Source organism: Natator depressus, chromosome 20 (assembly GCF_965152275.1).
Source record: "Natator depressus isolate rNatDep1 chromosome 20, rNatDep2.hap1, whole genome shotgun sequence".
In the NCBI taxonomy this organism is placed as follows: domain Eukaryota; kingdom Metazoa; phylum Chordata; order Testudines; family Cheloniidae; genus Natator; species Natator depressus.
The window spans coordinates 21,407,163-21,420,009 of record NC_134253.1 but is presented as its reverse complement, the minus strand read 5'-3'; the positions used below and the strand labels follow the sequence as shown (position 1 = coordinate 21,420,009).

At 50.6% G+C, this 12,847-nt stretch overlaps 1 pseudogene; it reads right to left on the bottom strand.

Annotated features, from left to right (window-relative positions):
• Positions 1–1,670: 1,670 nt before the first annotated feature.
• LOC141975330 (adhesion G protein-coupled receptor E4-like) lies at positions 1,671–10,950 on the bottom strand (annotated as a pseudogene).
• Between the last annotated feature and the right edge of the window lie 1,897 nt (positions 10,951–12,847).

The following is a 12,847-nucleotide window of genomic DNA, read 5'->3' as shown; positions in this document are numbered from 1 at the left end:
TTAAAAGGTACACTCACCTGAGGTCCCTTCTCCGCCTGCTGGGTCCAGGAGGCAGCCTTGGGTGGGTTCCGGGGGTACTGGCTCCAGGTCCAGGGTGAGAAAAAGTTCCTGGCTGTCGGGAAAACCAGTTTCTCCGCTTGCTTGCTGTGAGCTCTCTACAACCTCATCATCATCATCATCTTCTTCGTCCCCAAAACCTGCTTCCATATTGCCTCCATCTCCATTGAAGGAGTCAAACAACACAGCTGGGGTAGTGGTGGCTGAACCCCCTAAAATGGCATGCAGCTCATCATAGAAGCGGCATGTTTGGGGCTCTGACCCAGAGCGGCCGTTCACCTCTCTGGTTTTCTGGTAGGCTTGCCTCAGCTCCTTCAGTTTCACGCGGCACTGCTTCGGGTCCCTGTTATGGCCTCTGTCCTTCATGCCCTGGGAGATTTTGACAAAGGTTTTGGCATTTCGAAAACTGGAACGGAGTTCTGATAGCACGGATTCCTCTCCCCATACAGCGATCAGATCCCGTACCTCCCGTTCGGTCCATGCTGGAGCTCTTTTGCGATTCTGGGACTCCATCATGGTCACCTCTGCTGATGAGCTCTGCATGGTCACCTGCAGCTTGCCACGCTGGCCAAACAGGAAATGAGATTCAAAAGTTCGTGGTTCTTTTCCTGTCTACCTGGCCAGTGCATCTGAGTTGAGAGTGCTGTCGAGAGCGGTCAAAATGGAGCACTTTGGGATAGCTCCCGGAGGCCAATACCGTCGAATTGTGTCCACAGTACCCCAAATTCGACCCGGCAAGGCCGATTTAAGCGCTAATCCACTTGTCGGGGTGGAGTAAGGAAATCGATTTTAAGAGCCCTTTAAGTCGAAATAAAGGGCTTCATCGTGTGGACGGGTGCAGGTTTACATCGATTTAATGCTGCTAAATTCGACCTAAAGTCCTAGTGTAGACCAGGGCTTAGTGAAATTCAATTGCATCCAAATCAAGGGGGAATCCCAGGTCTCCTAGAACCCAGCACAGAACTCCTCTTTTCTTGCGCACCTCCACGTTCCCTTCCCTTTGCTTCTTTGCAAGCTCCATGCATCACTCGCTGTGGAATGGGCTGGGATACAAATTCAGGTAATTATCCAATTGGGGAAGTTTGCAAACCAAAACCTGGATGGAAATCTTCCCAGTATAGATGGGCCAGGCCAACGAAGAGTTAGCACTGGATGGAATTTCGTCTGGCTCCGTTACCTCTACTGGGAAAGGATCCAGAAGCATTGTCTGGAGCGAAAAGTGGAGACTTATATCTGGGAAAATCTCCCTACTCCAGTCCCAGCATGAGGCACCACAACCTTTGTCTGGAAGTACACATTTCTGGTTTATTTAGAGCAGCCTCTATTAAGTGCTACTTTATGGCTTACCTGTGCATGGGTTGGGGAAGGGAGCGGGCTTTGTCTACACTTGTTTAGTTATTTTCCTGCACGTGATGTCACTTCAGTGGAGGCTGGCTGAATTTTGCAGACTCTGCACTATTCCTGAATGAGGACCCAGTCCTGATCCCATTGAAGTTGAGTGGAGTTTTCCCATGGGATTAGCACTCAATGTCTATTTGTTTTGCTGGCAGGTGAGTTGCGGAGAGCCCTCCACTTCATCTCTGTGAAACAATCATCTCTCCAACCAACAATGTTTATCGTACAGCCGGCTTTGCTGTGCCAGCGGGGCAGTTGCCGTTCTTCATCCCAACTACATACAAAACCTGGAAGGGGAAGCGGGATTGGACAAAATCCTCTCTCTAATCCAAATCCAAAACTCCTACTGAATTCAAAGGCCACCCTAGGCTTTTAGCTGCATGTATCTCCCAGATTTAAAGGGCCAGATCCCAGGTCAGAGAGCAGTTATTTCTTAGGGAAAGCACAACATGTTGGGGAGTTGGAGGGTGGGAGGCGATTTGCAGAGCCCTTGTGTGCTCTGTGTGTGAGCTAGCTCTGCTGTTTCACTGTAATGTGTAAATAATAAAATAACCTGTTTATGGACCTTGGTTGCTTCTTTGGTTTGAGGGTTTGCTATCAGGTTCTGCCTGTCCTGGAAACCTAGGGCCCAATTCTAAAGCCTCTTTATGCCAATCTGGCTTAAAGGTGTAAAGGGGCTTTAAAGTGGGCAGAAATGGCCCTGTGATTAGCCCTCCTGGGCAGGAGTCCTTCCTGGCTGCTGTGGATCTGGCATAAAATCTCTCCATTAGCCCTGCTCCCAGCCCCTGGCATAGGGGTTATGACTGGTGGGGTGGAGGTGCTGCTGAGGGCATGGCTGAAGCACACTGCTTCATGGCTATTGTCTGTTTCCCAAGGCCCCAAAGGACCCTTGGAAATGCATGAGTTTACACCAGATGAGGACCTGGCCTGTAACTGAGTTTCAGCTTCAGCACTGTCACTGCACCATTAAATGCTCTTGACATTACCTGGCGATTGAGGAGACACTGCACCCAGGAAGATGAAGGCTCCCTGCAGGCTGTTGACGATGGGGACTGCTGGGCCGACTTGGAGGACACCAAAGCTCCATGTGCAGCCCAGAAGGAAGAGCTGGGCAATAGCTTTAAAGGTCAGTAACCTGGATACAGGCAGATGGAGAGATCCCGTTACAATAACCCTATGGAGAGCAATTGGGTCAGGAGGATCTGGGCAGAGTGGCGTGGAGCTACCAGCCCCTGCTTCCTGTGTGGGACAGGTCTACTGTTAATGAGAACACATTGGGAATTTGTTCCCATGGATCCTAGATATGCTGTTCCCCTCCTGCAATCCCTCACACCCTCCGCATGCCAAGGACCTTCCAAACCAAGGCATTTGACCCTCCAGGGTTGCTTTGTTGCCTTCTCAGCTATGGTCTCTGAGAGTGGACATATCTGCGCCGAGGGAGGAGAGTCTGTTTCTCAAGATCCACAGGGTCGGGGCAAAGAACGTCACATTTATCTGTGGAAACAGCTGAAAATATTTCTTGTGAAACGTTTCATCCGGTGCCAATGACTCGAGCTGAGGTAGAGAACGATCCCAGGGGAGAGATCTGAACACTGCAGAACCAGGGACCATTGATCCCCTCTTCTGTAATATCCTCTGGCAGCTCTCAGTCCCTCCCCATGCACAGAGCTGATGGCACAGCCAGAGCTGAGATGCATCAATGGGATCACAGAGGCCAGATTCTGCTTAGAGTTAAAAATGAAATTACTCCAGCGGGCTCAGTTTACACCAGCGTAACTGAGAGCAGGATCTGAGTCAGAGTTTCCAGCGCCTGTCTTTAGGCTCTTCCCTGCCACTTTCAGGCTGCAACTAATCTCCCCATCCCGGGCTCTGGGAAGAAACCACATGGACTTTTGTCATCTTCATTCCACCCAATGTAGATCCTTTCCCCCACCAAACACTTGCATGGTGCAGCCCCTCCCTTCCTCATTCCTTGGGTCAGTAACTGGACTGGACCAAACTCTTGCTCTCCTCCAGATAAGCTCCCACTGGTTTCTGGGATTACGGCACAGACTGGACCCAGGAAGCTCCAATGAAAGGCTCTCTACAGGCTGAGCCAGCAGCTACAGGCAGGGAGGAAGAAGAAGAAGCACATTATCCCAGCTGAGTGACATTAATATGAGTATATTACCCCTTTTCAGCCACTGGAGCAGAGATTGGGTATGACGGGTTGGGTCACAGAAACCGCTTTGGGAACTGCCACCTGATGTGCTGTGACTACCTCTGAGCCCGTTTTCCCTGGCATCTTGGGACTTCAGTGCCTTGCCTGGTTGTGCCAGACACACTAGCCTGCTACAAACACAGACCCAGGTCCAAACCACATCCCTCAAAAGCTGCAGGCTTTACTCAAAACAGCTTAAGAAGTGCTCCTGTCTCCAACACCCAGATACCCAGTTCCCAATGGGATCCAAACCCCAAATAAATCCGTTTTACTCCGTACAAAGCTTATACAGGGTAAACTCATAAATTGTTCGCCCTCTATAACACTGATAGAGAGAGATGCACAGCTGTATGCCCTCCCAAGTATTAATACATACTCTGGGTTAATTAATAAGTAAAAAGTGATTTTATTAAATATAAAAAGTAGGATTAAGTGGTTCCAAGTAATGACAGACAGAATAAAGTGAATTACCAAGCAAAATAAAACAAAAACACACAAGTATAAGCCTAATACAGTAGGAAACTAAATGCAGGTAAATCTCACTCTCAGAGATGTTCCAATAAGCTTCTTTGACAGACTAGACTCCTTCCTAGTCTGGGTCCAGCAATCACTCACACCCCTGTAGTTACTGTCCTTTGTTCCAGTTTCTTTCAGGCATCTCTTTGGGGTGGAGAAGCTCTCTCTTGAGCCAGATGAAGACAAAATGGAGGGGTTTCCAAGGGTCTTACATAGTCTCTCTTATGGGTGGAAATCCCTTGTGTTTTACTATGCAGAATCACAGCTACAAGATGGAGTTTTGGAGTCACATGGGCAAGTCACATGTCCATGCATGACTCAGTTCTTTACCGGCCGACACCATTGACTACATGTTAGTTTGAACGTTCCCAGGAAACTCAGCTGTGGATTGGCATCTTTCAATGTTCATTGTTAGTTAAATACTCCTAATTACTTGAATAACCACTTCACACTATGTTGACCACATCTGTTTTATGTGTTTCCTACAGCAAACACTTTAAATACAAGCATAGAGCCAACGCTCATAACTTCATATATAAAAATGATACATGCATACGAATAGGAAGAATACATTCAGTAGAACATAGCCTTTGCAAAGATATGTTACGTGGCATATGTAGCAAAAAACATATTCCAGTAATGTCATATATACATTCATAAGCATATTTCTATAAAGCATTATGGGGTGCAATGTCACATGGGGATTGTGTCCTGAAACAAAAAATGGATTAGACTGAAAACCTTGAACACAGTCCCAGAGCCAGGTGTGGGCCCCAGTTATACCAGTGTAAATCCAAAGACACTCCAGAAGAATCCATGGAGTTAATCCTGATTTACACAGGTGTAAACACTCAGAGCTCAGATACCATGGTGATGGGTGTGGAATAAGAACCTGGGGGGATAGAGAGAGATTAGAGAGAGATGTGAGCAAGTCTGGCTTGCTGGTGCCAACAGAGTATGCAGATTACTCTCTCTCTCTGGCAGATGCATGTAGTATTGACGGAGAGCCAGAGACTCAGCTGATGTAAGTCGGCTTAGCTGCATTGAAAGCAGTGGAGCTACCTGTTTTACACCATCCGAGGATATCGCCGGGAGTGTCTAGAAGAAGCCAAACCCTTTTTAGTGGAAGTTCCTCATGTTAGAGGAGGGAGAAGGGAGAGGGGATCCTAAGGGCTTTGTATACAGGAAGAAAGTTGTTGGTTTCCTATCCACCAGCACCACAAACCCAGCCTGGGGCCTAGGAGTCCAGTTAGGATCATTAGTGGGGTGAGGTCTGTAGATGTATGGCAGTTGGGCAACTCATCTATAGCACTCGGGGCAGCTTAATGTCACTGGGGAGGGTGTGCATTTACTGTCAGGGAGTTCCGTAGCCATCTGGGTTGAATACTGCAGAAATAGCCACCACCAGGCTGGAAATCCATAGCCGAACGGGTACATGAATCTCTTCTTGAACCAGCAGACTTCGACTCCCTCAGGGAACAGATGGCCAGGATCCCCTGGGGGACTAACATGAAGGGGAAGGGAGTCCAGGAGAGCTGGCTGTATTTCAAGGAATCCCTGTTGAGGTTACAGGGACAAACCATCCCGATGAGTCGAAAGAATAGTAAATATGGCAGGAGACCAGCTTGGCTTAACGGTGAAATCCTAGCGGATCTTAAACATAAAAAAGAAGCTTACAAGAAGTGGAAGGTTGGACATATGACCAGGGAAGAGTATAAAAATATTGCTCGGGCATGTAGGAAAGATATCAGGAGGGCCAAATCGCACCTGGAGCTGCAGCTAGCAAGAGATGTCAAGAGTAACAAGAAGGGTTTCTTCAGGTATGTTGGCAACAAGATGAAAGCCAAGGAAAGTGTGGGCCCCTTACTGAATGAGGGAGGCAACCTAGTGACAGAGGATGTGGAAAAAGCTAATGTACTCAATGCTTTTTTTGCCTCTGATTTCACTAACAAGGTCAGCTCCCAGACTGCTGCGCTGGGCATCACAGAATGGGGAAGAGATGGCCAGCCCTCTGTGGAGATAGAGGTGGTTAGGGACTATTTAGAAAAGCTGGACGTGCACAAGTCCATGGGGCCGGACGAGTTGCATCCGAGAGTGCTGAAGGAATTGGCGGCTGTGATTGCAGAGCCCTTGGCCATTATCTTTGAAAACTCGTGGCGAACGGGGGAAGTCCCGGATGACTGGAAAAAGGCTAATGTAGTGCCAATCTTTAAAAAAGGGAAGAAGGAGGATCCTGGGAACTACAGGCCAGTCAGCCTAACCTCAGTCCCTGGAAAAATCATGGAGCAGGTCCTCAAAGAGTCAATCCTGAAGCACTTACATGAGAGGAAAGTGATCAGGAACAGTCAGCATGGGTTCACCAAGGGAAGGTCATGCCTGACTAATCTAATCGCCTTTTATGATGAGATTACTGGTTCTGTGGATGAAGGGAAAGCAGTGGATGTATTGTTTCTTGACTTTAGCAAAGCTTTTGACACGGTCTCCCACAGTATTCTTGTCAGCAAGTTAAGGAAGTATGGGCTGGATGAATGCACTATAAGGTGGGTAGAAAGCTGGCTAGATTGTCGGGCTCAACGGGTAGTGATCAATGGCTCCATGTCTAGTTGGCAGCCGGTGTCAAGTGGTGTGCCCCAGGGGTCGGTCCTGGGGCCGGTTTTGTTCAATATCTTCATAAATGATCTGGAGGATGGTGTGGATTGCACTCTCAGCAAATTTGCGGATGATACTAAACTGGGAGGAGTGGTAGATACGCTGGAGGGGAGGGATAGGATACAGAAGGACCTAGACAAATTGGAGGATTGGGCCAAAAGAAATCTGATGAGGTTCAATAAGGATAAGTGCAGGGTCCTGCACTTAGGATGGAAGAATCCAATGCACCGCTACAGACTAGGGACCGAATGGCTAGGCAGCAGTTCTGCAGAAAAGGACCTAGGGGTGACAGTGGACGAGAAGCTGGATATGAGTCAACAGTGTGCCCTTGTTGCCAAGAAGGCCAATGGCATTTTGGGATGTATAAGTAGGGGCATAGCGAGCAGATCGAGGGACGTGATCGTTCCCCTCTATTCGACACTGGTGAGGCCTCATCTGGAGTACTGTGTCCAGTTTTGGGCCCCACACTACAAGAAGGATGTGGATAAATTGGAAAGAGTCCAGCGAAGGGCAACAAAAATGATTAGGGGTCTAGAGCACATGACTTATGAAGAGAGGCTGAGGGAGCTGGGATTGTTTAGTCTGCAGAAGAGAAGAATGAGGGGGGATTTGATAGCTGCTTTCAACTACCTGAAAGGGGGTTCCAATGGTACTGTTCAATAGACTGTTCAATAGTCCAATAGACTGTTCAATAGATACTGTTCAATAGATGCTGTTCAATAGATACTGTTCAATAGACTGTTCAATAGATAGTTCAATAGTCCAATAGACTGTTCTCAATGGTAGCAGATGACAGAACGAGGAGTAATGGTCTCAAGTTGCAATGGGGGAGGTTTCGATTGGATATTAGGAAAAACTTTTTCACTAAGAGGGTGGTGAAACACTGGAATGCGTTACCTAGGGAGGTGGTAGAATCTCCTTCCTTAGAGGTTTTTAAGGTCAGGCTTGACAAAGCCCTGGCTGGGATGATTTAACTGGGAATTGGTCCTGCTTCGAGCAGGGGGTTGGACTAGATGACCTTCTGGGGTCCCTTCCAACCCTGATATTCTATGATTCTATGATTCTATAACCGGCTGGCAGTGGTGTAATTCATGACCTTCAGGTTCCCGATGGTGAGGAAGGAGGTGCAGCCCCTCCAGGAACATCCAGGTGAAGCAGGCCAGGAAGAGGTAGTGTAGGAAGCCAGCAATGACAGCACATGCCACCAGGGGGAGACAGAGAACCCAGGGACACTGCAGTGGGGAAGGGAAATGCTGAGTATGGGGGAGACCTGTCAGGGGGTCAGAGTGGGATTCTTGTTAGCACAGATCTCCAGTTATAGTGCTCCATGACCCAGAGATGGCCGGTTCCTCGGTCTATGGAGGGTCCTATGGCTGCACATTGCTGATGCAGGAAGGGAGCAGAGATTAGTGGTTAGAGCAGGGGAGCAGGGCTGAGGGGATCCTGGTTCTGTTCCCAGCCCTGCCACAGATTCCCTGGGATAGTGGGCAAATCACTTATTCTCCCTATGCCTCAATTCCTCTCCTGTGACATAGGCAGAGAACTGTCCAAACTCCTGGGGATGGGGAGACTGAGGCCACTGTGCCCAGTTTGAAGGGGCTTAACAGGGGGTGGAAACATCCCCCCGGGAATCCCCTCTGCGTCCTGCACAGCCAGAATCCAGGGAGCACAAAGGGGTTCAAAGCCATACACCCCAGCCCTGCTGCGAGTGGAGAAACAGAGCAGGGGAGAATCAGGCCATACACGACTGCAGGTGTGGGTCACCACAGTGAGGAAGAGCAGGTAGGCCAGGAAGAGGCAGAGGTAGAGCTGCAGGTGGAGAGAGGTGCTGACTGTGATGGGGCAAGGCCAGCTGGCTATAGGAAAGTAGTCTCAACAGAGACTGTGTGAGGGCGTGTAGCTTCTCCTCCCCTTCCTTGTTGGCTTAGGATGAAAATGGCTCAGTAGGCTGTGACCCTTGCCTCTAGAGGGAGAAGGGCTATGTAGAGGGTCACAGTGAGCCTCTGAGGCTAGTGAAATCCGCCAGGAAACACAGGACTCACTGTGACAAGGTCAGAGCTTTGCCACATGACGTTGTGGATGGAGCAGCACAGGAGGAAGGTGACGATGGCGAGATCCTGAGGTTCCTACTCAGATATTACCCCAGCAAAGCCACCAATGGCTCAGAGTCCAGCCCTCTGAGCTGAGTCTGAGAGTGAGATACCTGCACTGTTGTGGGATCCATAAGGAGAGCGAAGCTGGAGAGATGGTCACAGCTGCCGGTGATGTGAGTGCTGTTTGTGTGCAGAGCGGTGCAGCCGGCTGGAGACCAGGTGCTTTTCCCAGCGATGAATTTCCAGTGGATGCAGAGAGCCTCTTCCTTGGCTGTCTTTGCCTGGAAACACAATAGCATCATCCTCATGAGATCACAGAGATAATGTTGTTTCTGTTATTGTGTGTCTATATCCCACGCAGTAACAAACCCAAGGCCATGTAGTGCTCCACGGCTCTCCCCACGCAGCACCCAGTGCCCATGGGTCATTTGATGATGACAGTGGAGAGAGAACTCCCATCCCAGAGCTCTAAAAGCAAAGGCCCTGCTACCTGAGAGCCCTCGTTAGCTAGCAGACTACAGGGCATGTGGTACATGGCCAAGCCTTTCTCCTTCCATCCAGCAGAGGGCAGTGGTACAACTCCCCTCGCAAGCTGATTTCTGTATCAAAGAAAGCACTGTTTCATGCTGATTCCCTGAACCGCATAAGCTATAGGAAGCTGCTTTCTCATTAGTTTGGATCAGGGGTGACCCAGGCAGAGCTGGTACCCTGGAGCACTTTCCACGATGAATCATAACCCAGTGTGACACGGTGCAAACTCTCATAACCTCCCCCAGTAAAACAGCTCCAGTGCATCAGGAATAAGGAGGTCTCTCCACTTCTCAGACACAGTGGGAGCCCAGAAAGGCAGCACAATCCAAAGGCTCAGCACGTGAGCCCCAGACAGGGAGCAAAGTGAGGGGATCCCCACACCTCTCTCTGGTGCAGGGTCAAGTTCACAGGTCTGGAGAGGTGAAGGGGTCTCCCATCTCTGATGGCCCCACTCACCACCCTGGAGTTCAGCTGAACATTCCTCAGCTTCTCACCAGCTGGTAGATTCCCCTCACTGAGAAATGTCTTGTTAATGATGGAGTCCAGGGTGGAATAAGTAATACAAGCAACAGCCGTGAAACCTGTTGGAACAGGAGATGATACCTCGTTCTGGACATAGGGATGCTGAAGTTGAAGAAAGAGCCAGCCAGGTGCAGCTAATGGGAATTTCAGAGAGCATAGCTGCAGAGCCTATGGTTGGAGCTAGAGAGACTTGGTGAGCTGTTTGGTGGTGGTTTGTCTCCATGTAGCTGGAATTTGGGGCCCCTGGAGAGGTCGGGTGAGAGAAGTCTGTTCTTGTCTCTGTGGGGGGCAGAAGAAGAACCAACATCTGAAAGCTGAAGCCGGACAAAATGAAACTGGAAATCAGACACCACAGCGAGAGCAATTAACCATTGGAACAAACTCCCAAGGGAAGCAGTGGATTCTCCACCCCATGCTGTCTTCAAATCTAGACCGGCTGCCATTCTGGAAGGCACCAGGCAATTTAGACAAGCACAAGTTATTGGGCTCAATTCACGGGGCCAGTTCTATGCAGAAGGTCAGACCAGATGATCCAATGGTGCCTTCTGGCCTAAAACTCTATGAGACATCCAATGACCAGTGAGACTGTGGCAGAAATGGGCATCGAACTCAGGAGTCCTGCCTAATCACTGGAGCAGGCTACCTCCCCCGTCTGAGGCCAGAGAAGCATTCCATCTTGGAAACATTAAGCTGCAGGAAGCCGAGGCGAAGACATGACTTTTCTCAGTGAAGACAAGGAGAGGAGTTGGTCAGGGAGGAGCTTTCCCTGGTGCTGGAGGATTGGGGAGCAGTATCAGGACTTGTCTACACTGCAAGTTACTGTGCTGCAAGCGAGGTGGAGAATCTATGGCGCACCAGCTTGCTGCACAATAACATCCCTTGCAGGCACTGCTGTAGCACGCTGAACTGCAGCAATGCTGACAGGGGATTTTACTGACCCGCAAGCTGGTACGCTGGAGATTCACAACCTGGCTTGCAGCGCAGCATCTTGCCATGTAGACAAACTCTCAGTTAGGTCGTATGAGCCTGAAAGTGGGAGTTGAGGGGAAATGTTATTCTGGTTCCCACCCAGGGAGATGCTCATCTCCAGCCTGGGGTTTAGCTGGGCTAAGAATCTCCTCCCCTTTCCATTCACTGGGCCCACTTCATACCACGGAGGCCCTCTGCTGAGCCATCTCCCCTCGGAGCCCCCACCTCTGTGAGACAAGCAGAAATGAATGTGTCTGCACAGTCCCATGGCCAACAGCCTGAGAACCACTGGCACAGTCAGCAAGGTCCCCACTCGTGCTGGAGCCAGAGACGAGGCTCCTGGCCTGGGGATCCACGGGGACAGAGCAAGGGATAGAACCAGGACGGGGGTTTCGTGCCTGGGAGTAGCTCTGTGCTGCAGTTTGGTCCCTGGGCATCTCCATCCCCTGGTGGTACCTTGTGTGGTTGCCATGGTGACTGTCTCACAGGGAATGTCCATCGTCTCCTCCTGAGCTCTCAGCCTGAGGCCCCGCTGTCTGCACTGCAGTTCCCTGTGACACGCGAGTCTCAGTACCTGGTGGGAGGGAGGGGAGAGAGGAAGTGACAGAGCTTCCCACTGTGAAACCACTTCCCCAGGAATCTGTCCATTCTCGCCCAGATCCTTACCCCTCTCCCACTCTGCCTGGGGTGTGAAGGTCTTCGGGGTTCTTCCCTGTTGGGGAAGGGGATGGTTTGGGGCTCCCCCTCTCTGCCTGCCCTTGGCCCATCTCCCCGTATCCCCTCCCCACATGCTGGCTGTACCTCCCTGGGGGTTCTGAATCCCCTCTGCACTCACCCAGCTGATGGAGTGGCATTTGGGGTGGGGGCAGAATGGGGGAGAAGTGCCTGGCTCAGCACAGCTGACCCTAGGGGCAGACTGCAAGTACTTCATTGAAAACCTCAGGCATTTTCTGATACACCTCAGGGCACTGGCTGGGCTGGATTAAAATTCCTGGGGCAGGGGGCAGTGCTGTTCTGTGTCTGTATTGAATGCACTGTATAATCTTCTATCCCACAGCAGCTGAGAGCCGGATGGCCCCTTCACCTATAGATCCTGTCCTCCCGTTCTGAGTCTCTGGAGACCGGAGCACAGTGGCCAGCATGGCATGTTTCACGGCCTGCATCAGGAGCGTCACAGCCGATGCCACCTCTCCCTCGCTGGCACCGGCCCGGAGGGAGCTGCTGTTCAGGAGGGAGTCGAAAGGGTGAGTTGCTTCCTAGCGATGGGGAAAGACACACCTTGTGAGTGAGGAATCTGGGGGCTCCAGTGCCACATCCCGTGTGGGGACAGTGACATTGCTTGGGGACACTGGGGGTCAGACTGTTTTTTCCCAGCTAGGGGTGCTGCACGCAAATGTACACTCACCACTAGAGCGTGCATGCACACACACATCCCCAGTGGAAAGCATAGATATTTTCTGAAGAGTATCTATCTACACATCTTCCTGCTGTGAGAACCCTACATGAACTAAGGGGTCACTGGGCTCTGGGCCACACCCAGGGCAGACCCTCTCACCTGTAATGGTAACGCCACACTCCCATCTCGTCCATCCTCCCCGTGGAAGGAAAAGGCCGGGGTAGGGATCGTCGAATCGTGGAAGTCAATGAATGGCTACGCAGGTGGTGTTGGAGAGGAGGCTTTGGATTCTTTGACTATGGGATGGTGTTCCAAGAAGGAGGAGTGCTAGGCAGAGAAGGGCTCCACCTAACAAAGAGAGGGAAGAGCATCTTCGCGAGCAGGCTGGCTAACCTAGTGAGGAGGGCTTTAAACTAGGTTCACTGGGGGAAGGAGACCAAAGCCCTGAGGTAGGTGGGGAAGTGGGATACTGGGAGGAAGCACGAGCAGGAGCGTGTGAGAGGGGAGGGCTCCTGCCTC